This window comes from Nematolebias whitei, chromosome 5 (genome assembly GCF_014905685.2).
Source record: "Nematolebias whitei isolate Nwh7 chromosome 5, NemWhi1, whole genome shotgun sequence".
Taxonomy (NCBI): Eukaryota; Metazoa; Chordata; class Actinopteri; order Cyprinodontiformes; family Rivulidae; genus Nematolebias; species Nematolebias whitei.
In genome coordinates this window covers 47,396,486-47,403,685 of record NC_056502.1, presented here as the reverse complement: position 1 = coordinate 47,403,685, position 7,200 = coordinate 47,396,486, and positions in this window count along the sequence as shown.

Below are 7,200 nucleotides of genomic sequence, written 5' to 3'. Positions count from 1 at the left end.
TCCACACAAAGCATAATTTTAGCGCTTCCACAAACTTCTATGACTTTTAAATCACAGAGCATTAACAGAACGGTGAACCTTTTCATCCGTCTGTAAACATTTTTGCTTCAGCAGCAACACGCTTCAGGACATAGGAGCTTTTCCATGTCGGTCCTGGGAAAATCTTTCACTCGTAAGCGGACCTCGGCAGATCGCTACGAAAGTTTTACAATCTCTTTACCAGCATTTATTAGTCAATAAACGGGGCTGTCTGCGAGCAGAGTAGCTAATTCTGGCGCTAACAAGAGACTTCAGGAATTTTCTGCAGATTACCGGAATACGCGGTTCAAAATCTGTAATTCCTGGAAGGTAAACTGTTCTGTCCTGAAACTTGCAGAGCCAGACAACAATTTACCTTTATTTAGGCCTTTAACAAATTTTAAAAATCATTCAATGCATGCACAAAATTATACAGAACAGAAGTTTTCAGCTTAGCTCTTGCTCAGAACAACCCTTGTACGACAATTTCAAAGACAATTTGCGCGTCCACAATCTGCCTTAGAAATGTCTAATGTATACAAAAAACGAGCATTACCATTTTTGGAAAGCTTGATTCAGTTTCCACAAGTTTAGCGAAGTTTAAAAAACACTTCTTCAGCTTATTTCAGAAACAGACTTTTGATCTGGAAACACTACTAGCGCTTAAGATTTTTAATGTAAAAGCTTTTTTATTTGTTGACATGGATATTCAGCTCAGAAGCAGCTACCACAATGTTTTAAGTGCTTAATTGTGACAACTGATTCTAAATACGCCTCGCACGGACGCACCAAAATAAATATATCTGTAGCAGTAAGGGTTAAGAATAGTTAAAATTCGTTATGAATTTTATTTTAAAGGGGCACCACTCTCAGCTCTGAGAGAAATTCTGAAGGTCAATTCAGATGTTTAATAACCTCGAATTACCCTTTTTACACCGTGAGTTCTTTTATTTGAAAGATTCAGATGTCATAAGTAAAACACACACGCTTTAATACAATTTTGTGATGTTTATTTGACTATATATAATAAAAACAACTGTTGGAAATTATTTCTGACAATTAAATGAAGGCTTTGTTCACAACTGTTTTATAGAAATTAACATGACCTTTAAAAATTGCTTGTTAGCAGGAATTAACAAATAAATTAAATTATTCTATGTGCTTAACCAAACCAGAAACAAGATGCAATGTAGAACAATTTTGAAATTTCAGTAGGGCAGATTAATCATGCAAATTTAACTAAAAGAAATACGTTTTTTTGTTCAATAGTTAAAATTTGGTCTGAAATTTAAGGGAAAATAATTATTTAACTGAGTTAATACTAATTTGGTTAAAATTTAAATTCTTAGACACCAGAGTCAATCATCAGAGTATCAAATCAGCTGTTCCTACCAGAAGTCGTATTCGAAGGCTGCCTGAAGATACCAGATATTTGACGCTTTCTGCTCAGATGGTCTTGTGATGTCCATCCATCCATCCATTTTCTTTACCCGCTTATTCCATTTTGGGTCACGGGGGTCGCTGGTGCCCATGTCTAGCAATTACTGTGCGAGGGGCGGGCTACACCCTGGACGGGTCGCAAGTCCATCACAGGGCCACATAGAGACAAACGACACAAACAAACATTCACTCTCACTCACACCTAGGGACAATTTAGAGTTACCAATCAGCCTAACATGCATGTTTTTGGACTGTGGGAGGAAACCGGAGTACCCGGAGAAAACCCACGCATGCACGGAGAGAACATGCAAACTCCACCCAGAAAGGCCCCTGGACCGGGGTTTGAACCAAGGACCTGCTCGCTGAGAGGCAGCAGCTCTACCAGTTGCGCCACCGTGCTGCCCGGTCTTGTGATGTGAAGGTTGAAATTCCTTCACATCCCTGACATCAAGGCGATTAGTTTGGTCACTGGCTCGAATGGTCAGCCGGAGCGTCTCCTGGAGTTCTGGACAGCTGTTGTTAACTCTTTGATGAAAACTGCAGGTGTTTGGATCGCTGAAGAGGTTTCTATCAAACTTTGCCCAAAGTTGAAGCTAATTTTCTCCTTGGAAGTCTTCTGTAGGTTGTATCTTAAAAGCTTATTCCTTATCCTCCTCTGGAGGTCTTCATCACTTCTTCATCATTGCTCTTTTTTCTTCACTTGGTCCTCATCTGTGAGGTCTTCCTCTCTTGTAAACAACTGACCACACCTCTGATTTGAAAGAGGTGGTCGATTTGAACCAATCAAAATGGAAGGGCTGAACTTTTATCAACTAAATAAAGTATTATTTTAATCTGCTCTGTTGAAAAAAATCATCAAATAAAACCATTTAAGACGCTTATCAACTTTAAATGAGGTTAAAACCAATACAAACACTTTGTTAACCTTATTACAGAAAACAAGTTTGTGAACTTTTGGGCTACACAGGTTCTTGTCAGCTGTAGGGGAAACAACAAGGCAAGTTATTTAGTTATTCCCAGTAAACAATTCTTTCATTACAGAAAAACAGTATTAATTCTACTAGAATGTGAATAAAAGTCTGTCCGTTTTCTGCATGCAGGAAGGGGACCCAAGTGTCAAAGCTGGAATTCCTTTGAACAGAGACGAGGCTTTCTGTTATTTATGATCGTTGGTTGAATAGACTGGTACAAATAGATACCAGGACATCCTGGGTGATCTGTGTTAACTCAAACGTCCAATTTTGGGGTTCACAGAAAGGGTGTTCCAATATTATTCAGATTTATTGGATCTTCAGTTGTCTTGCAAACCATAAAAGTCTTCTTTTGACACTTTCCAGAGTTAGAGATGCTGAAAACAAACTTTATACTGTCCCAGGTTCTGAAGTGTGTGTGTGTGTGTGTGTGTAGTGAACTTGACCTGATGTCAAATCAATGACCTTAGGATCATATGGTCAGAAACTGTCATTTCATTGATCTGCATCTAGAAATACAGGTTGATCGATCCTGAGACTTTCTCTCTTGAATTAATCAAGTGGAAAAGACAATTCTCTATGATCATTACTATTTTACAAATGTTTTGATAATCAAATTGTGTTAGTTCAACCAATGTTTACAGGTTGAAGTGAACTACTCATTTTTATTTACTTAAACAGTAGTAATGATTTTTATTCCTCATTCAAAGAAGAAATCAGGGTAATATGCATTTCTTGATTTTTCTGTCTTCAATGAGCAAATTTGTAAGTGTGTTAAAGTTCGAGCTTCGGTCAACTAAAGAGTTTACTGAAAAGAAATGTCATGTTTAACTTTTACAGCAAGATACTGAGTAGAGACGCCACTAAGTCTGGTTTTTCCATGATATCTTTCTGTCTGTTCTTAAACAATCCTTGACTTTCCATAACACCTTACATCACAAACCACACCTCTGTTCTGGTCCATCCACGAATCAGAAAGCTCTCAAATGAACCGGAAGTATAGCCCGTTTAAATGTGGCAACTTCCCAGTTCAACAGTAGAGTTGAGGATGGTAGAGTTTTGAGAGTTCAAGGAGTTCCAGAGAGTTCCAGAAGAGTTCTTGGAATCCAGAATGCAGAGATTTTGGGACAACCTGGATGCAAAACGCAGGCATTCATGGTTGCAGCTGGGCCAGAGACGATTTTGGGAATTATAACTTCTGTTTGGATAACCTCGCACGACTCTCGAGGTATTTTAGCTGTTCTCAACGGAGCCGCTGAAAGTGGCTGGAAGTAGGACTTCACGCCGACCTGATCTATCTTCAGAAAGGTAAAGTCGACCTTCACCCAAAAGTGTACCGTTTGGGACAAGCTGATTTCCAAAGAGCGTGCTGTTCTGGTTAAAACAGATAAATTCCCTCACACATCTCTCTGTAAGATAAATCTCAATTTTCCATCTTCAAACTCTCCTTTCTGCTAGAAAATTAATCCAGATGTTTTCATTAATGTCTGTGGTGAAGCAACGGAAAATCATGGCCGTATGGTTTTCCTGATTGATTAATTATGCTGTTGTTGTTTTCATATTTTGCCAAATTAATGTAAATGTTTGATGTTAATCTTTGATTCTGTAAATAAATGACCGCATTCATTTTGATGGGTCAAAGATAAATAACGTCTCTCGTTACGTTTTTGCTAAATTCAATGCACGCATGTTACACAGTTCAGAAAAATGAAGAACCCGTTTAATGTATGAATATATCTCAGCATCTGTTCATACTACATGTGGAATGTCTGTCGTTCAGGGGAGAGGAGTTTTCTTTTTTTAAATTTCTTTTTCAGAAACATCTTTACAGAATGAACTACTCAGTTACAGAAATAAAAGTATGTTACAAAATGACATTCAGGGACGCAGGTATATCTCAACATGTTTATATGTACAGGTAACTATAGACTGTAAATCTAAAAAAGTTAAATCTGGTCCTCTGGGCATTCAAAAAAACAAAACAAAGCAAATCAACAATAAAATGTAGAAACGTTTTGTCTCTCATCCGAGAGACTTCCTCAGTCTGAGGAGCTGTATTCAGCTCAGTCTCTTAAATAGCACCATCTCAGAGTGGATCAACCAGTCAATCAGTGTGCTAATGATCCATTGTTAGGCTGATGGTCCTTCTTGAGCATGTGATCAGCTGGTTTTGGTTGTCAGCAGCAAAACTGGTTGATCCACTCTGAGACGGTGCTATTTAAGAGACTGAGCTGAATACAGCTCCTCAGACTGAGGAAGTCTCTCGGATGAGAGACGAAACGTTTCTACATTTTTTTGTTGATTTGCTTTGTTTTGTTTTTTTGAATGTCCAGAGGACCAGATTTAACTTTTTTAGATTTTTCTACCTGGATTATTGAGCATGCATCAGGATATAGAGTGTAAAGTTCATATTCATTATGCTTTTCCATTTCATCTTGAAAAATGCAGGACTACAGTAACTCATCAAAAGCTGAAGCTGGTCTGTCTGTGGCCTGTCAAGAATGTGCACGTCACACCCACAGCCTAATGATGTGAGTGTTTCTATTGTAAACTTTTATTTTTTCATTTACCCTTTATTTATACAGGTAGTCTCACTGAGTCACGAGAACTCATTTTCAAGAGAGACCTGTTTAGGGAGCAGATGGTGGGGGTTAAGGGCCTTGCTCAGGGGCCCAGATTGAGGCAAATGAGGGTGGAGGCAGGTGTGGGTGTTTCACCTTTTCCACCCACATTTTGATGTTGATGGTACCGGGAGTTGAACCTGCGACTTTCTGATCACAGGCCCATCTTCTAACCTCTGTGCCACCACTCCTCCAAATAACATCATATCATAATGGTCATGGCCATATTAAAATCTCACTTGTTTCCTTCCAGATGTGTTAAAAAGCTACTGGTCCCCCTGATGTTTACAGGTGGCTGTGGTCAGTGGATGAAAAGCCTGGCATGAACAAGATGATGCTGGAAATCATCATTTGACGAGAGCTACCACCTTCTAACTCTGATGAACAACGGCAGCTTAGTGATTCCCTCAAGGCTCAGTGAAGGTGCTGAAAGCTGCAGAGAGGCTGATTCATGGAGCTTCAACAAAGCAACCTCCAAACATGTCCACCCTCCCACACATCGTCCGTGAAGAGATTAGAACAGAGCAGGCAGCACAAGATAATAAGACAGTGATAACAACGACAACAATAGTAGACATTCACAAAAGATTCATACACATTTAATTTTTTTTGGGGGGGGGTTGTTTTACAATTGAAAAACTGTATGTTATCCACTGTTGTCATCACTCTTTGTTAAAATCCAGGTGGTCTCTCTTGTAAATGAGGCCTATTGGCTCAATGGGACTATACACAGTATATAGATGGAGAGATGGAGCGATATATAATATAAATATTAATTTAAAAAATGTATCAGTGACTGTGAGTTTTTCTAAACTTGTCATAAGAATATTATAATATAAACGTTAACCCCACCAAGAATATTTAAAAACACTGAACCATGTGTTCAGCTTTAATGGCTGTACGCCTAAGATTTACAGAAGAAAAAGTTTTGAGAATGAGTTTTGTATTCAGCGAGCCATGACTGATTTAAACACGCAGATACTTCATTGCTCCTGACAAACAGGTTACACTGAGTAGAGTGGGCGACCGTTCCAAGATGGCGGCCCTACGGCTCATCAGCGCCAATAGGCAATAGCAGTCAATGCTGTATCTTGTGCTTATATATGATATATATGCACCTCCTCATCCTCCTCCCTGCTCTGCATCGTGGGACAACAAGCGCTGCTCTAAGTTTTTTGCCACACTTAGAAAAAACTGCCTAATATTTAACACTTTGTCACTCTTCAGAAAAGAGCTGCTCTCAATCCTCCTGCTCAATTCAGTGTCCTGGTCGCTCTGACATCGCTTCAAATATGCTGACTGCACGACGAATAGCTATGAGCTGAGATCATCGTCTCTGCAGTTCAGATAACTCCTGCAGTTTCTTCACAAAAGTGCAGGAACTTGCATAGTACAAAATGTTAAATTATATTTTTGTGTTTAATACAATTGCCCATGACTTTGAACTTTTAGGGGCAGAGATTTTTTTAAGAGTAGAAGCGGAAATGTGACGCGACAGCTCTGATGTGATATTAGGAAGCTCGTTATGTTTTAAAATTATTGTTTCTGTAATTATTTTGAGTTTACATATCCAATATAGGTTTTATTCATTCAAGGCAGTCAAATTTGTTCATAAATTATTAGACCTGAGAGTTACCAGATCCAAGAAAACAGTTACTGGAATGCACCCTTCAAAGTAAGAGTTCCCAGATTTTGTTCTGGCAGGATCCAGCACAAATTAAGCCCCGAGAGTTCAAACTGTAAGGATGGTACTTTTCTGTGGCCCGGTTTGTGTCTGTTTCCCTCGTGCTCCCTCATTAGTTTCCATTGTTGCCACCTGTGTCTCGTCCCAGCTGTTTGTTATCACGTCTCGTCTTGTCCCTGTATTTAAGCCGTCCTATTCTGTCTTGTTCTTCGTCGGGTCGTCTTCGTTGGGTACTCTTCCTTGGGTCTCCTGAGTCTTTCCCTGAGTCTTCCTGGTCCCTCGAGTTCCCCGTGTCTCTCATGTCTCCTGAGTTCCCCGTGCCTCCTTCCTAGTTCATGTGTTTTGCTGCCCCGTCAGCTTGTTTATTTTGTACTTTCGTTTTTTCATTAAAAGCCTATTTTTGTATATCTGCCGAGTTGAGTCCCTGTTCTGCACTCTGGGTTCGCTCCTGACACAAATCCTAACA